The sequence below is a fragment of the Athene noctua genome, chromosome Z (assembly GCF_965140245.1).
Source record: "Athene noctua chromosome Z, bAthNoc1.hap1.1, whole genome shotgun sequence".
NCBI lineage: Eukaryota > Metazoa > Chordata > Aves > Strigiformes > Strigidae > Athene > Athene noctua.
In genome coordinates this window covers 24579949-24597547 of record NC_134077.1, presented here as the reverse complement: position 1 = coordinate 24597547, position 17599 = coordinate 24579949, and the positions used below count along the sequence as shown (strand labels likewise).

At 40.3% G+C, this 17599-nt stretch overlaps 1 protein-coding gene across 3 annotated transcripts in view; it reads right to left on the bottom strand.

The window, feature by feature from the left end:
* ERBIN (erbb2 interacting protein) overlaps positions 1 to 12859 on the bottom strand; it is a 127618-nt gene extending 114759 nt beyond the window's left edge. The window contains exons 1-4 of one of the 3 annotated variants that reach the window (XM_074931192.1): positions 12808 to 12858; positions 12201 to 12285; positions 11770 to 12040; positions 6980 to 7129 (exon numbers count right to left, since the gene is read on the bottom strand). The gene's annotated coding sequence lies outside the window, so the exon portion shown is untranslated. Of the gene's footprint in view, positions 1 to 6979; positions 7130 to 11769; positions 12041 to 12200; positions 12324 to 12807 lie in introns of those variants that run through there. The other 2 variants (XM_074931194.1, XM_074931193.1) reach the window with 2 other exon arrangements.
* Positions 12860 to 17599: the final 4740 nt, after the last annotated feature.

Below are 17599 nucleotides of genomic sequence, written 5' to 3'. Positions count from 1 at the left end.
CTAGTTATGATGAGGACTGAATGGGGAATAAGTTTTAACTTGGTATCTCACACTGAAAATGTCATGAAACCAGGTCAGATTCTAGAGAAATAATTACTATCTCTTCACTAAGGTGGGGAGAAGAGGAGGACACCCATAGACACTTGCTATGCTGTACCAGAAGTACATTTCAGAAGGACAGAAGAAAAACATAAATCTAAAAGAACATTTCTTTGCACTACTATTTCTTGTACTTCTACAATTCAATAGCTACAGAACAGTGCTGTAGCCACTGATACCTGGGAGACTAGTAGAAACACTGGAATGAATTGCTTGAGCAGGTCAGGCCTCCCTTTGGCTAGCAGGACCACTATTCATTTACAAAACACAAAATTTGGTAACTAGAATGAAGAGAAACACCACACTTCACAGAATAATGAAGGCTGAGAAGGAGGAAAGCTCTTGTATACCTGAACATGTTTTCTATAAACTCTCTCATAAATATCTCAAAGAAGGCTGAAACTAGACAAACTAACATACATCACAATCAGGGAAGACAGCTGGACTGTCAAAACAAATGAAAAAGCACATGAGAACCCAGCTGATGTGGATCTACTCACAAACAAGTAACTCTGTTGTTTTAAACTGTATGTCTCGTCTCTCAGCAGATGAGCACATCCTCAATTGGTGTTATCATTACCATAGTACAGCTAAAAATTTCAGGGAGCTGGAAGGGTAGAATTCAAAACAGAAGAAGAAACAGCAGCATCTCTTCTTTCAATCCAGGAGACAGGAACATACCAAGCTTTCAACTCTGCTTCACAACTGAGCCCTAAATATCACTAGAAAGAGCATAGAAATGATAGTAATTATGGCCTCTGCAACAGTCAGGCTTCAGATGAAACTACTTTATTATTAAATATTTAATTTAAATAAACCTATGCCTTCCACAGCTATAAAAACATTTGCTCTCCCTTTGTCCTCTTTCAGGGACCTCATCGCTTCTTACACAAGACAGAACAGCAGTAAAGACCTTATGTAAGATAATTAACTGAAGTTAATTTTTAACTGTGTGCCTAATTATAGTGATGGAAGAGAAAAAACAAACAAGAGAAACAACACTCAGAAAGGACAAGCAGAATTGCCATAAAGATACATACTTCATTCCTCTGGGTTTAAGAGCTATAAAAATAAGGCTTTCTAATTATTTCAGATAAGAAAAATCAATGCAAAGTATTAGTTAGAAACTGATCAGATGGAATTACAGCTTCTAGAGAAACGTGTATTTTTCTGTCAGTGCAATTTTTAATATCTTTGCCTTCCAACTGGGACAAATCAAAGTGTAGACTACCACCTCCTCTGCAAACAAGGAAGTAATATGCAACAAAGCTCACCCTGCCCTGGGTTGCTTCTTTATCATAATAACATCCTGCAATATTTGGAGCTATTAGTTGAAAATGTTCCCACTTTGGTCTCGAGAACTTGCTGGAATTAGAGTGTGGTCAGAGCAACATCTTTCAATGCTCATTTTTATATTCATCAACCCTGGTTTCTACCCATGGTATCTAGCAATTACATACAGCTCTCAAAGATGTAAAGAAACACGTAAGATATCAGCCTTCAGAAAAAAAGGAAAGAAAAAAACAGCACCCAACATCCAGAACCCCCACACCAAAACCAAACAAAAAACCCCCACCAAAAACCTGTATACAGTGCACAGGCATAGATATCCAAGGAGGAAAACATAATAATCTCTTTCCTATACATCACTCCTATTGATAACTTTCATGTTTCAGTTTCCATCTATGGCATATATTAATCAAGAGAAAAAACAGGGTATGAGGAAACAACTGGTAGTGAAAATACTGGAAGTGTAAGCCAGCAGTTGGTATTTAATGCTAAGAGTCTTTTTTAACACCTTAATTCAGGAAAGAAAGCAGATTTGAAAAACTTTAACTACCACATACTGTTTCACATGAGTGTGATATTTTTATTCATTTGACATATGTTCCTTCCTGAACAGATTCAATGTATTTTGGCATTCCAGAACAAAACTGCTCTCATCGTGTTTGGCACTTCATGTACAATGCAGCCAGGAAGCCACTCCTTAGACTATGCAGCCATCTGCAGCAAATACCAAAGGTTTTTAAACAAGCAAGCTGCACTGCTGTAAATATGCAGTATTTCAATATACGAGAAAAGTTCTCCTCTATTTACCAGACTCCATCTATTTGCCTACAGATGAATTCAGGCAATCTGCAACATGTAACAGTTAGCACAATGAAAACAGAAAGAGAGAGAAAAAAGAAACTATTTCTGGTTACTTAGCTATTTTGCTTTCTAAATTGTGTGGTCCACATAATAGAACAAAACAGCCCCTGATGCCCTGCTTTATATGCACTCCCCCCAAAAAACTAATTGCAGCAATTCCTAGCTAAAACAAGGATGGATCAAACAACAGAGGTCAGAAGAACACAGCTGGCCCAAAACAATATGAGATTGAGATACAAAGCAAGCAGAGGTTGGGTACATGGGAGGAGGAACCATATTCAAAACCTCTAGCTAGTAAGGTGGATAAACTGCCCAGAAAAACTGCTGCACCCAACCTAGACAGATTACACAATTCAGTCTGTGTAACAGTAACACAAGAGGAAACACATTCATAGATCAGAGTTCAAATAAAGAGGAGTGCATGTGGATATCTGTGTTCATTCCTCATTTGTAGACCGTTAGATTTCAAAAACATTTATCCTACCAAAAAACACATATAAAGATGCAGTGCCCTAATGAAAGTCACTGCTTAAAGAGCACATACAACTGGACTTCCATTTTGCTTTACAATACTTCCTCAAAGAACACTTCTACCTGTCTTGTCTTATTCACCTCAAGAAGCTGGTTTAGGTTCTGCCTTTACATTTGTTTCGTATTAAAATGCAGTACTAAGTAAGCTTACATTTACAATGCAGCTTTTAAAAGAGTTTTACTTTAATACACCTTTTTCACTGCTAAGATAAGTAGCAGTCACTATTTCTATAGAGAGCAAAAGTATTTTTTAAAAAATGAGCACTTTTCCGATTCTAAGCATCTTCTCCCTCTAGTTTATACAATGATTGCAACATACATTAGCTCAACATTCTCAGTAGTTTTAAGAGTTACTGTCCTGGCTAAAGAAATGAATCCCTGAACTCTGTTGTTTTTTCTACATTAATTTGACAACTGATATATAAATCCCGATCCATTCCAATTAGTTGCTCACAATTATGAAGCACAAGAATTACTCTTCTTTGCAGGAACTGTGGTTGTAACTGCAAGACTCTTCATATCTCCCATGTGGCTAAGCACCGTTATTCTTGTCCTCTATTTACTTGGTTTTGCTCTCACAATGTGCATTCGATTTTTGCAAAGTTATAATGTCTTTTCACTCCCAACAGTAATGAAACATTTAACCTAATATTATTTTGCACTAAAGTGTTTTTCTCTGTACTTACTTCTTGTGTTGCTCTAAGCCAATGGATGATGATTAAAGAGAAAAGAAGAGCTGTTATTTTTATTTTACTACATCAGGCATTTTGGAAATCAGATAAGCAACTGTTACAACAAAATTAACAGAAGGCTATTCTTGAATGGTTTCCAAAGTATTTTTCCCTCTTTAGATAGAGAAGAATGACAGCATACTGCTTACAGTAAAAATTTTACAAATTACTTGGAATTTAGACAATTATAATCAAGTACAGTTTCTCTTAAAGTGCTGTTACCATCATAGATAATAATCCACTATCTAAAGTCAAAAGCAAGTTTTTCACCTGACAGAAGGTTTACATAGAACTAAGATTTTCCTTCATCACACTGCAAATTATAGCTTCAAAACTGAATTCAAAGGTTATTTAATAATAACTTAGCTTAAAGTGTTACTTAACTTCTGACATCCTGTGCTTTCTAGCAAGGAAAAAAAAAGGTACAACACTACTTTGACACTACTGAAGTAAAAAGTGGGACACTGCCATGCTGACTTATTATTAACATGTCAGTTTCTTGTCCTCCAAACAGGAAAACAGAACTGAATCGCACAATGCAGGAATTTCAAAAAATTTCATAACTGTAATTTCAAAATATTCGAATTGTCCAGTGCATACTTCCCTTCTGATTTTTCAAATATTAAAACCAAATTAATACAGGTTTGGGGAAAATAAGTAACATTCTGATTTTGATTGAAGGTTATGCCTTTGATACTCTGAGACTGGAACTTAAAACTTTGTCAAGATCTAACACAAATGGAATGATGGGTGATCTATGGATCTAAAATGATGAAATAACATATTTGAGTTCAGTGGAAATCAGCAGGCACACACTTCATCTGGGACAAATGAGAGAAAGCAAGTACCTTTTTTAAAAGTTTAAAGAACAATTTGTTGTTCTTGATCAGTTGGTTTCTGCAGAGGGAGAAGAAAGAGGACAAGAAAAAAGTACTGATTAAAGACAAGTTTCTCTCCCATTCCAGAACGCTTTCTTTTAACCTGCTCCATTGACAGGGCCATAACCTTTCCCTTGACAAGTCACAGGCTACTGCTGCAAAACCAATTCAGTAACACTAATGTCATGAAAGACCACAGGACATATGAAATCTTGACAATACCTCTCCCACAGATCCCACAGGAAAATCCCACAGAAACGTTTGCCAGCTCCACTGTCTTTTCGCAAGTAAAAGCAGCGTTACAAAATGCATACAAGAATGCCATGATCCTCAACACTTCTGCTTTGCTTCAGTAAAGCAAGAAAAACAAGTGTTCCCTGAAAAAAAAAGGGGAGCTCACCCAGATAAATGCAAGCAGAAGAGAAAATTATTCTCAAAGTCTATTTTAAAGTCTATCTGGCTTTTCTGGTGCTTGTATGGTTTGTAATTTCATTTATTTAGATGAACTCTCTGGTACTGGACCCAAAGCATTAATGTCTAGATTAAGAAAAACGCACTGGAAGAACAGGGTTTTCCAACAGACACAGAACGCTCCCTCCCTCACAAAACACTGTCCAGAAAAAAGTGTCCGAATAAGACGTACTAAACAATACTATAAAACAGTAAGGCTCTGATAATTTCTCCCTCCCCTCTATCAACATTTCTGATCTTAGCCAAGAGAATCAGAGCCAGATGGCTTGCCAAATTCAGAGTTTCAATTGATTTCCCCTTCCTGTCACATTCCCAGAAAGAATGGAAATGCACAGGTTTAACTATCTTTTTCTTCTCTTCTTACTTGGTGTTGAGTCCTTAACTGTTACCTCGTTTTTAATAGTTTCCCAACACCCATATGTGAACCAACAAAAGTGACCTTAAAGTAAAATTCTAGGTTTGTTCTAAGTATTATTTTCTAGCACTCTATGCTTGATTCTCTCTGCCTGTAATTCCTCCCAGAAGGAAATCTACTAAAGAATTCATTACTTACAATAAATCGCCCTGTATAACTTTACTAATATACAACTGAAAAAAATGGTATAAAGGTGGGGCAGCTATGAATCATAAAGATGTGAACTTTTGAATTTTCTCCCTCAGTGATTAACTTTATTGCCAACCCCCCAAAAATACAGAGCACCTCAGAAATCAAATGACCTGCAGCTCCAGGGTGAACATCACTTGATTATGCAACCAGAAGTAACCCAAAATGAGTATGTTCTCCTAAAAGGACCTAACTCCCAAGTTGAGATTCCAGGTCACCACAGACTAATTTACCACAACAAGTAAATTTATCAGCAGCGACATACCAGTGCAGAGCAACCTCTCCCCTGCATGCTCTTCTCCTCCTTCAGTATACCTACCTCATGGGCCAAAGTGGAAACTAAGTAAATTCAACACCTGCATATTGTACTCTGTAGGACAAGCATGGAAAGTGAGTATTTACAGACCATTTAAGTCATGAAATATTTAGACTGCTATGCTGCCACACTTTGCTGAAAATACAGGCCTCAACCTTGTAAATACATTTGCAGCCAAGTTTTTTCATTTAACCACAATCATGCATAAGCATGTACAGATTGTTAAGCATAACATTCCCACAGAGGAAAAAACCTATAATTTGCATTAGTATCATTATTTAAGAGTTCTCCAATATCCATATAAACCTCCATCCTATCCTCAGGGTTACTTGTAAGTAAAGACAGAAAACCTGCAGTGATCTGATCAAATTGTTGACAATTGGGTTGATCTTCTAAACTATCATTTCTGCCCCGAGGGACAGGAATGCCAGGAGGACTAGTCGCATGTGTGAAAAAAAGCAGCAGTTCTCAGAAAATTTCTTAGCAGCCTACCAGAAGTCTTCCAGACAAGCCTGAAAATACTTTCCACCATCCAAAAACTTAAGATGACATCCACAGTCATATTGGATGACTGAACCTGTGACTGACATTTACAGGCATCTGGCACTACATTTCAGATGTTTGTTCAGATATACTGATGTAGCTTGAAGCATCTGTGCCCTCTCCTCTCCTTCTTAGGAAGCTTGGAAGTTTTGGAAGACATGTACTGAAAAACTGAACAAGGAGAGCAAAGAAGGCTGAGAAAATTATTTCTGCTACTATAGTAAACTTACACCCCATATTATGGGACAGAGAACTAAGGAAGAACATGAAACTTTTTAGACACCAGGACCATCTTTCTGCAGGTACCTTTAATATACTAACAGAACTTCAAATATTTTAAATTTAGTTACTAACACTGGAGCTTTCCAGACCAAGGAGAATAAGGCCTTTGCCACTTCACAAGGAGATACCACCATTCCAAATAAATTTTAAGTGTTTCACTTGAAATATTTGTAAATTTTACTAACACTTCGAACCACTTCAGAGCTACTTCTACTCCTAAAATTAGTCCCAGACAACTGACACAAGAAGTAGCCACTGAGCACTAGGAGCTCTCAGGAAGACAACTATACCCCAACCATGTACTTCAGAAGTACAGTTTTAAGTTCAAGAGAACATAAAATTCAACACTCTAAAAAAAGTATTTCCTTCCTACCTGTTTGTTCCTAGAAAGGAAGTTCTATTCAAACAGCTGCAGTCTCTCCCACTGGAAGTGGTGATAGTCCAGAACAGTCAGACCATTCACTACTTGGACCATGTCTATGTATCTCTGTTCATTCCAACCCAGCCAACTTCATGATGGGGTCTACAAGACATGAAGCACAGCACTGTACACATCGAACTATACAAACGTGGAGAATGCATCATGCTTAGAAGACTTCTTTGTTTGGAAAAGAAGCTCATGCACCCAGTGAATTCCAAACTGAACACTCTGAAGATACTGATCTACAGTTTCTTCCAGTTACTATTCTCACAATGTGCATCTAAGTAAGGGAATCTTAAAGAACAGTTGCTTTTAGGAGTTGTTTTACTTTGCATATACAATATAGCTTTATGCTTGCAGAATTCAATTATACAAAAGCGTGAAACAGAAGTTTGAGAGACCACAGTTCTATTTACAAGAGATACAAAAGTGTGTAATATTGGATATTTAAAAACTGAGACACTATGAGAAAAGTTGTGCATTTTGGAATCACTTCCCTTAGGTCTGGTAGCTTTGCTCTTATGGGGACAGAAGTTGTCATTACTACGTAAGTAATCTTTATGGTTTAGCCTGTGCCTAATCATTGACCTATACTGAACAAAGCACAAAGCACTCCCCTGCCTTCCTTAATCAGAGTTGCGTACTTGTTACCTAATGTTTCCCTGACCATGTCAAAAAACAGGATAGAAGAGCATAGCCATCCCGCTCATTATCTACTGAAATGTATAGAGGAGAGGGGAGCACATACAATCTTACCTAACAAGATTGAGCCTTCGAACACAAGACACTCCAAAGGTCTGGTTACCTTCTTACATTATTACAACTTGCAGGACAGCCACAGCAGCCAATATTGTACACACTGTCCTCAGACTCTGCTTAATCATCACTTTTTGTTCCTATGTATAATGATCGCTCAGTATCAAGTTTCTACAAATTAGTTCCACATTCAGAAAAGAACTACCTACTTTTTGACTACCCTAGAGAAGTTAGTCACAATGCTCAAGTTCTCCAACTTAAGTATACTTCAGTTTGGTTTCATTTAGTCCAAATGAGAGGTTTCTTTAGCTTTATTTCTCAATTACGCAAAGTCACAATGTATTTTTAAAGGTGGAAGGTGCAATTTACTGTTGAAATATCATGCTTCTGTATCACCTTCAGAGGAAGTAGAGATGAAACTAAACAGAGTAATAAGCCAAATATCCATATTGAAATTTAAGCATCAGAGAAACAAGTATCTTAAAATCGAGTGAGCAGCAGTAAAAAAAAAGAATTATTCCAAGATTACTATATGATAAAACTACTACCAATTCCAGCATAGCAACATTCACTTTTTCCATTTTTCTTAGGCAGATTTACAAATCTCTCCTAAATCAGCATCCTCACTTTCAAATCTTAACATTTATAAGGTTTTACTCACAATACATGAACACCGTATTCTTAATTACAAATAAAGGTTGTATTTCAATCAATCTTTTTACAACAAAAAACCCTTCAAAAAAACCCAAATATACCCATCTTTTCATTAGTCAACTCTCTATATCACCTGTCCCCTTTTAAAGTTAACAGAATTGCTTAACAATTAACTATTACTAAAGTACACTAGGAAGTGTTATTTAGGCTCACTCAGTTTTACCTATACTTACTCAGCAGGAGACAATAACCATACAGTGGGCTCTGCATGCCACCAGTTGGAAATTGCAGTGGCACACCGTAGCTGCTCCCCAAGACATGAAAATAACATCACGGATAGTGGGAAATCCATGTTTAAAGCTTCGAGAAGCCCCAATCCCACCAAAAAAAAGTACTTCTTGTCCAGAACTGGACCAGAGTCTGCCATGAGAGTAGCCACAGAACTGTTCATAAGTTAGAACACTAAGATACTCCCTATGCATTCAAAACATTAAACAAAATTCCCCAAATCAGTTAAACTTTTAGAAGTTGTAGAAGGCATAACCTATACTTCACAAGTATGCACTGGACTTCACAGATGTTCCAAAGACACTAAGCTAGCAGTATAACAGGTTACCACGAACACTACACTTTCTAAATATGAGATGGGGGTCAGTTATCTATTGACTGTTTACTACACAAACCGATAAACATGTTACTGTCAATATTTTCATTCTGATGTGAAAAGCGTTGTCTGACATACTGTTTTACTTACTCAAAAGTTGACAAGGTAAAATAGTGATGTTTCTAAATCTTAATTTTCTAGATAATTCGTATGTAACTACCTATATCAACTGTCACCATCAACTTGCTCACACAGGAATGCAGTCTACTACTTTCATATCTGTAAGAGTAGCTTTTCCATCAACTCAGCTGGTTAGTCATTTGGAAAAGGTTAGATTTGTAATCCTCCATGTGGAGTAAATGTCAGACCCTCCTTTAGCAGATCAGGTTATTCCACAGGGAGAATCTGCAGAAGAGATGACATATCAACCATTTGATCTTTATGTAACATTTTCCCTAGAAGATTTTCCTTTTCGCTTGGGAGCAGAAGGGATAAAAACAAAACAAGAAAACAAAGCAGACAGCCAGTGATTCATTACACCCTTACAGGAAAGCAGAGTTGAGGAATTTTCTTCTATCCCCTATTTCTAGAACCTATTGCTAACACGCTACACATGATGTATGTTACATATGCGCAAGCCTTTCCTCAGCTTTGATGTTCCAAGCATGGCTCTTTATGCCTGGGACTACAGACTGAACAAATTCCACTCAGAACAAATCGTAACACTGTTTTCTTACACCACCAGCTTAATATACTGTGCAAACTTGCAATCAATACTACTTTCTCCATGGAGCCCCCTCATCAATTCTACATGAATGCGATGTGCAAATAGATACCCTATAGAGCACTACAGTTATACCAAATATTATCTGCTGGGCAGATTATTAGTAAGACATTAGTAAGTATTTGTATTTTTACTAATATGATTACCATCCTAATGACGATCATATTCCATAACATGCCATATGCTGTAACTTCTAGCTCTTTGACTGTGGGTGTACCTCCTTAAACTTACCAATGTTTATTTGAGCTTAATTTAATTCATGAGCAAGGAACAGCCAGGTCAAAAGAGTATTTTCCCAAGCCATCAACACATTGCTATGAAAGTGCTGTTTCAAGCAACATGAGCTACCATGTGTATACTTAAACCATTTTATTCATATGAATACCAACATCAGACTGATTTTTAGTTGAGATGGTTGATCTTGAGAAAAAAAACACTCCTTCATAACTCCTAAGCTATGTTAATGACATGAATGGCATTCTATGATGCAACCATTAGCTGTAAGCAGTACTGAATTACACTTTCATCATTAAAAAGGGCCTTATCTATAGCTACCATGGTGACAAAACACTAGCATAAAAAAGTTGTGGCTCCACTACAAAGATCTATTCTTCTGCATGGCATTGAAAAATATCAAGTGCATCATGAGAAACACAAAAGGTCTGAAAAGAAACAAAATTGCATCCATTACGAACATAGTGGTTTACAACTAAATTTGTCATGCACTGCTACAATTCCCCGCCCCCCCAAGAATCTCGAGTCATTATTGGGACTGAAACACGGCTTTGGAAAGTGATCATTCTTTGTAAAAGGATTACTCTATTTAGACTTCATTGCTTTTCTGCCAAACATCAAATGTATAAGGAAACAGAAGTTCACTGTCATTTGTTTTGTTCAGCCCCTTCCGATGCCGAAGAATAACACTTACTGCTGCCTGGAAAGGTAAGTTTATAAACTGCAAGGCAAATGATTTACTTGTTACCAACCGCTGAAGCCACTTCAGGTCAGTTAAATGTTAACATTTTTCCTCATGGTGTATCAGATGGAGTTGGATTAGTAATTTTTTCCTCAAACACTACACTACTTGATGCTGTTAAAGAACTACATATGCAGGAGCGTTAAAAATTTTGAATAGAAATTACCTTGCCCAAGCCTCACAAATACCAACACATCTCAGACACTTGAGAGACTGAAGAACACACATGCTATCTGACCAACATGGTGTTTTCAAGTTTGACAAAAATTTAAATAAGCTAGCACAGAGATACGGCTTCTAGTTCATTTAAAGCATTCACAATATAAGAAATTCCTTGCCTTCAAGAAAGAACTGATAATTGATTCTTTGAGGCATGTGAAATGGATCTCTGGTGAGCAATATTGCTTTCACTACATGCAACTAGTTAGTTGGCATAACTTAACAAGCATCAGCGGTACAAAACCTTACACCAAAACTTCGCATTTAATTTCCCTTCCAACAGGTTCAAATGGGACTCCTTTAAAAAATTATAAAGTGGTCATCAAAACCAAAGGCAGATACCCTAACTCGCAGGTTCAACTGCACATACTTTTAGGTAGTCACACCACTAGCTACTTCCTTTTTTTTTAAATGGAGATTTTTAGATAAACTTTGCAAGATCAAAATGCAATAGAGACCTCTCCTATACAAGCTGAAAAATATGCGGTCCAACTCGTCATCTTGAGGACAGAGAGGGGGCGGAGGGGAGGAAGAGAGGTGGCGGCAGCAGTCGAGGGGAAAAACTGCGACAGCATTTATAGAAGACTACGGGGGCATGTTTTATAAAGAAATTTAGCAGCTATCCTGACTGAAGACGACTGGCCAGACACCAACCGATATTCCACAAAACAAGGGAAAAGACAAACAAGAAACGGCAGACAGAGGCAGAGCCAAGCATCAAGATCTTTCGATTAAATAAAAGATACTACCTCCTCTAGGATTTTCTTATTTCACGAGAAGTTAATTATGCTCGCAGGGTTAGCGATCGTTTTGGAAGGGAAGGAGCTGAAGCAGCGGAGTCGCAGAGTCGATCACTTTCAGTTCAATACCTTCTCCAACCGAACAAAGAAACTTCTGTGTCTGAGAAGCTTAAAAACTTTCCGTCTCCCCAGACTCTTCCCTCAGTCTCCATGAAACCAGCGACTACGTTCATATAAACAGCATTTCGGCGAGAGAGAAGAAACACAAGGGACTGCTAAACTGTGCAAGGCGGAAAACACAGAAAAATAAAGGCTAAAAACAGGATATCAAAATGAAGCTCGAACTCCTTCCTTTTTCCCCACCCCCTTCAGCAGAGGAAGGATTTTTCTGTTGTTGTTGCTGCTGCTGCTACTCCCCAAGGCTTCTCCATTTAACTTACCTTGTCTGTCGGGCGTCTAAACCAGATCCAGCAGGCAGGAGTTTTTTCCGACCCCAAGAAAATGTATTAAATCCAATCGAGTTTGCTTCTCGTAAAGGGGGAAGGGGGCAGAGGAGAAGAGACGAGAGGCGGGAGGAGGAAAAAAAAAAAAAAAAATATGCAACAGCTTTCGACGAGGACGGGGGCGTTCGCGGAGCGTGCGACTTGCGTGTGCACGGGGGGAGGGCGGCCGCGGAGCCGGGCTCCTCCCGGCCCTCGCCGCCGGCGGCGCCGGGCTCTGCCCCGAGCCGCGCCGGCCCCGCCCGGCGCCGCGACCGCCCAGCAGAAACGGCGCCCGGCGGCGAGAGCGCAGCGCCCCCCGCCACCCAGCCGGCCCCGGCAGCACAGCACGGCCCGGCCCGGCCCGCCGCCGCCCCTCGCCCGCCGGCCTGCACACGGAGAGCGCACACACCACCGCCGCGGCGCGCTGGGCGCCGCCGCTCCGCCCCCAGCTCCTCACCCGGGGCCGCGCTGCCCGAGCGCGGCCGCAACCCCACGCACCGCCCCCGCCGCCGCCACGCCGCCGCCGCGAAGGGCAGGAAGGGAGCAGGATGGCCGCCTAGCTCACCTGCCCGCCCGCCGCCGCTCGCTCTCCCCGCCTCCTTTCGCACACTTCCCCCTTCTCCCGCCGCCCGCCCTCCCTCGGCCGCGGGGAGCCCGGGAAGACGGCGGAGCCGTGGAGGGGAAATTCCCCGGAGGGGGGACACAAGGCCGGGGGGGGGGGGGGTGTCGTTAACCGGGGGGCAGGCCGCCGCGCCCCTACGGCTGCCGGCGCCGCGCCCCGCCGCCTCAGGCCGGGGGAGGGCGGCACTGCGGCGGGGGCGGGGCGGGAGCCGAGCCGGGCCGGGCCGGGGGGAAGCGGCCGCGCCCCCACCGGCCGTGACGGAGGGGAGGGGACGCACGGGCGTCGCCGCCGCCGGGCCTGCCTGCTCTCCCTTCCCCCTGCACCGGTGCGGGGCTGAGCGCGGGAGGCCGCAGCTCAGCCAATCTCGAGCGAGAGGCGTCGTGAGAGACAGGCCGCCGCAGCCAATGGCTCTCGGCGGGGGCGGGAGCGGGCTGTGGCGGAATGGGGCGCGGAGCGGGGCTGGCAGCGGCGCGTCCCGCGGCCTTGGAGCGGCCCTTCCCGCCCCTGCCGGGCGCGCGGCCCGCGCCGGCGACGGAGATGGGGCCGGGCCGCGGCGGGGCGCCCTCCCGGCCCAGTCCCCGCGCGGGAGTCCGTGGTTTTCCCCGCGGTCTTGGCGTAGTTCGTCTTCTGCAGGGGCCCGTCAGTTGCCCAGGCAAACCGAATCCAGAGTGACAAAGCACAGGCAGCTCAGCCTCCTCATGTAATGCTTGCACGTGTCCTGCCCATACTGCTGGAACCGCTGACCGCCGTCAGGCGTCCGCTGTCACGCTGGCGGCCCTGCCAGCAGCTGCCACGCATTGCACCTTACGCTCCCTGACTTCCAGGTACCAGGGTCTGGGAGAGCAAACCCGTCTGGGGGAAAAACTAACAAACTCGGCCCAAACATGGTGTTTGGATATATTAAACCTCGATGCAAACAACAACTACAATAATGCCATATATTTAGTCACACTGTCTCGCATAAACCCTGGAATACCGCTGTTTTAAAGTATTTCATCACCCTCAGTACAATGTGATGTTACTGAAAATGCTGTTAATTACCACACAGGCATGTAGTAATATGTTTGAAAAGCAGGCATGGATTTACTGTAGGTCACACAACTTCACCACTGGTGTGTGTTGGATCTCAACAGTATGTTGGTGGAAATGTTTTTCTGTTTAATTTCCTTGATTGTTTGAAATGGGTAGTTGATAACCTATTGTGTACGCAATATGCCATTTTAACAGTCCTGGAGCCTGGAGTTCTGCTCAGCCACGAAACAGCACACAAAGCTGACAGCAGGGTGGATTTGTACATGCTGCTCACCTTATGTTCCTTAATTGTGTTCTGCAGAGACCATATCTAAGGACAGAGGTAGTTTTATTTTCATGCCCATTTAATCCCTGGCTTCCCAACTGGGACTGCCACCATCTAAGATGGGATAGTGCTTTATTATGATAATCTGTTTACTGAGAAATGGACAAAATGCTTAAAAAATGCCATTTTAAATGAGCCATTGAACAGCAAAGGAAAATGGTATGTCAGGTTAATAATGACCTGCCCCTGATTTTAGCATGCAGCTAGGTTTGAAAAGGCCTTTAAATGCTCACCAGTCCCTGAAAGTAACTCCAGTTGATATTTCCTGTTCAGGGTCATTAGTTGCTTCATCCTATTTCTCTGGATGAAGAAGGTTTAATCTCTAGCCACAAAACACACACTGGATCACATTTATGAAAGTCCACTATGATTAACAATACAGCTTTTTATTTAAAACTTCTTGTCTGTGTATGGAAGTTGTACATTCAAGTTTCCAATTTGTATCCAGATATAGAAATTAAGTATGAATTTCTGCTAGGGTAAAAATATTCACTTACTGTTTCTTCTCTGCTTTTCTCTCTATCTTTACAGAGCACAGAGTGCTTTTTGGGGACTATGCCTAGATTTAAATAATTAAACTAAATTAAACTTAACCATCATAGTTTTTAAAAAGTAAAATTATATACATATACGTATTTCCCAAAACATTAGATCATTTCCATTTCTTCTTGTTCAGATAAGCCACTTTCTTCAAATGAGTCAGCTTTGGACTAAGGTCAGGTATGAGAACTTCCCCCCCACTGACAACAGATTCAGGATTTCTCACTATAGTGCACTACACTGGTGCTATAATAAAATTACTATTTTTTTAAGCTTATGCAAACAATTATCATTTCTGTCTGATAGCCAATAATGTATCCTTATCATAATTAATATAAATTGCTCTGTGTAACAGATGTCCTCCATCATGAACTCTTCAAGGCACCTCCTTTTTGTGTGAATTATCATAACTTTTTTAACATGAAAATGTTCTTTGGTAATGTTTACTGCAAATTGCCCAATGCGTTTGTTAACAGAGCAGGGTAATAGGAGGGTGTGGGAAATTCATAGCAACTGTTGCTCCCATCGTGAATCTACTGTAGTTGTAACACTAGATTCAGTGTTAAGATACTATTTCACTTACAGTTTTAGCCATCAAAAATAAAAGCCTAGCCAAAGTCTGCTGAAACTACAGCTAGCTAGACCACAGCTCCTGGAGATGTTTTACGTAGACAAGATACAGCTATCTATACAAATTAAGAAAATACCAGGAGTTATCCCAGGGATTTAAAAGTGCTATAAATACCAATATAGTACTTAGATTACAGCTTCAACAGAGTCCCCAGTAACATTAATTCCCACAGTTGGTATCCCAGTTACCAAATAATTACAGATTAAGGGCACAAAGTACAAAATATAGAGTTACATAATGAGTCTTTCAAGTGAGACTATGCAACTGATGCCACTGAAAGCTTAAACAAATTCTTTATGCGCAATTTCGCAGTAGACACCAAGCCCAAACTCCTCTCATTCAAATTTCTATTTTTATATTCAAACAGGAACGCTAGTAAATACTGCAACAATGTGCAGCTAAACTGAAAGAAGGTGAAACAGGCATCCTTATGTTTGTTCCTTCCAAGAGATCAATTGTCTGAACAATGTATACGTAGATTGTCAAAGTAACAGGATTTTATTGCGACTTTTCCCTCTTACCACTGTTGTTTGTTACATTTGTGCATTTTCACTTTTCCAAGAGCTAGACTGAAAGTTCTCCGGGGTAAGCACCTCTCCTTATTAAATGCTCAGGTAGTGACTTGAAAGGTGAATTTTAACTTGATTTGAATTGGGATTTCTGGACATCATTGCAATATAAATATTAAATAATAATTACTGGAAGTAATAACTGCCAAAAAACCATAAAGAGACAATAAGTAATCTTTTCTTTAACAAGTATATATTGAAGTTTATTTTAGATACTCCATAATTTAAATTTGCACATGCTTCATTCAAAATGTCTTACTGTAACATTTTCTGAATTGATCCCGTTCACAACTGGATTGCACCACATTTATGCTGGTGAAATCAACACAAAACTGGTATAATTCAGTGACAATTAAGTTGCAGAAGTGTATTGTTATGACTTCCTAAATGCATAATGCCTATCTACTATATTTAAAGAGAAGCTAAGTAAACAACCACTGTTCAGTCTAACAATCCCTACTCTGCAGTAGTTAAATATGGTGTTATGCCATACAAAGAAGTTTTCTCTGTATTTGGTTGCATTATTTTTCAAATAGTAAAATCAATCAGCAATAAACATATTGTGTGACTAAGTTTTGGAGTATTGTGCAAGTACCAATAGAAAACGTTTGTAACACCACAACCCATTTTGTATATGCAGTGTTCCAGAAATGGCTAGGAATGTTTTAAGAGTTATTTTTAAACATTTTATTGTGACTTTTTGTTTGTATTTCTCTTCCTTGGTTACCATGGGTGAGCTCCTGAATTCTGACTGAGAAACACTTGGCATAGCATTTCACAGGGATGAGGAAAGACAAAAAGGTGGTGTTAAGGCACCTTTAGTTTTCCCTGATTTAGACTGCTTTGCTCTTAGAGAGTCGCATTAACATGGACTTTAAGCTATGCCTCTTAGCTTAAGAATCTGTTTTGACAGATGATGTCCCTACATAAATCTTGTGCTGGTCAAAACAAATGGAAAGGAATGAAAATACAGCCATGCTGTGTGAGGACAGAGACAGGGACATCTGTGGATCATAACCATCAGTCCTTGCAATCTCCTGCAGAGCTGATTCTGGCCACATTGCAGTTGAAGAGTTAAACATGAAGTTGGCAGAAAGAGCCAACTATAAAGTTGCCTAAAATAAAATATTTGCTCAGTATTTTGCCTGTGCTCTGACAATGGTTTTGAACTGTCTTTGGTAAGGTTCTTGGATCCAAAAAGGGTAACAATTAATGCAGCTGAGGATATTTGTGTCCAAAAAGCAATCCTGAAAGGATATTTTACCAGCTTCTAATCAGCTCTTGAATAGCATTTCTATAGGAAATCAGTTACACTAGCTCTATAGTAGCTCTATACGGGTTATATTGCTAATCTGAGGTCAGTAATTAGTGCTGCATCCTGTAGGAAAACAATCACTCCTCTCTCTCTCCACTTTTGGGAAAGAAGAATTTCTGTGGCAAGTTTGTTTATTAATTACGGTGGGTTTTTTAGCTGATGAAACCCCATGAGAATGTGTCTTGAAGTAACAGGTTGTTAACAGGTGATGTGTAAATAGACACTATAAATGTTGTCATAAATGTCATTCCAGAATTATTCTATATAGGCACATTTAGGATAATGATACTAACAATCACACTAACAATTAAATAAATTGATAT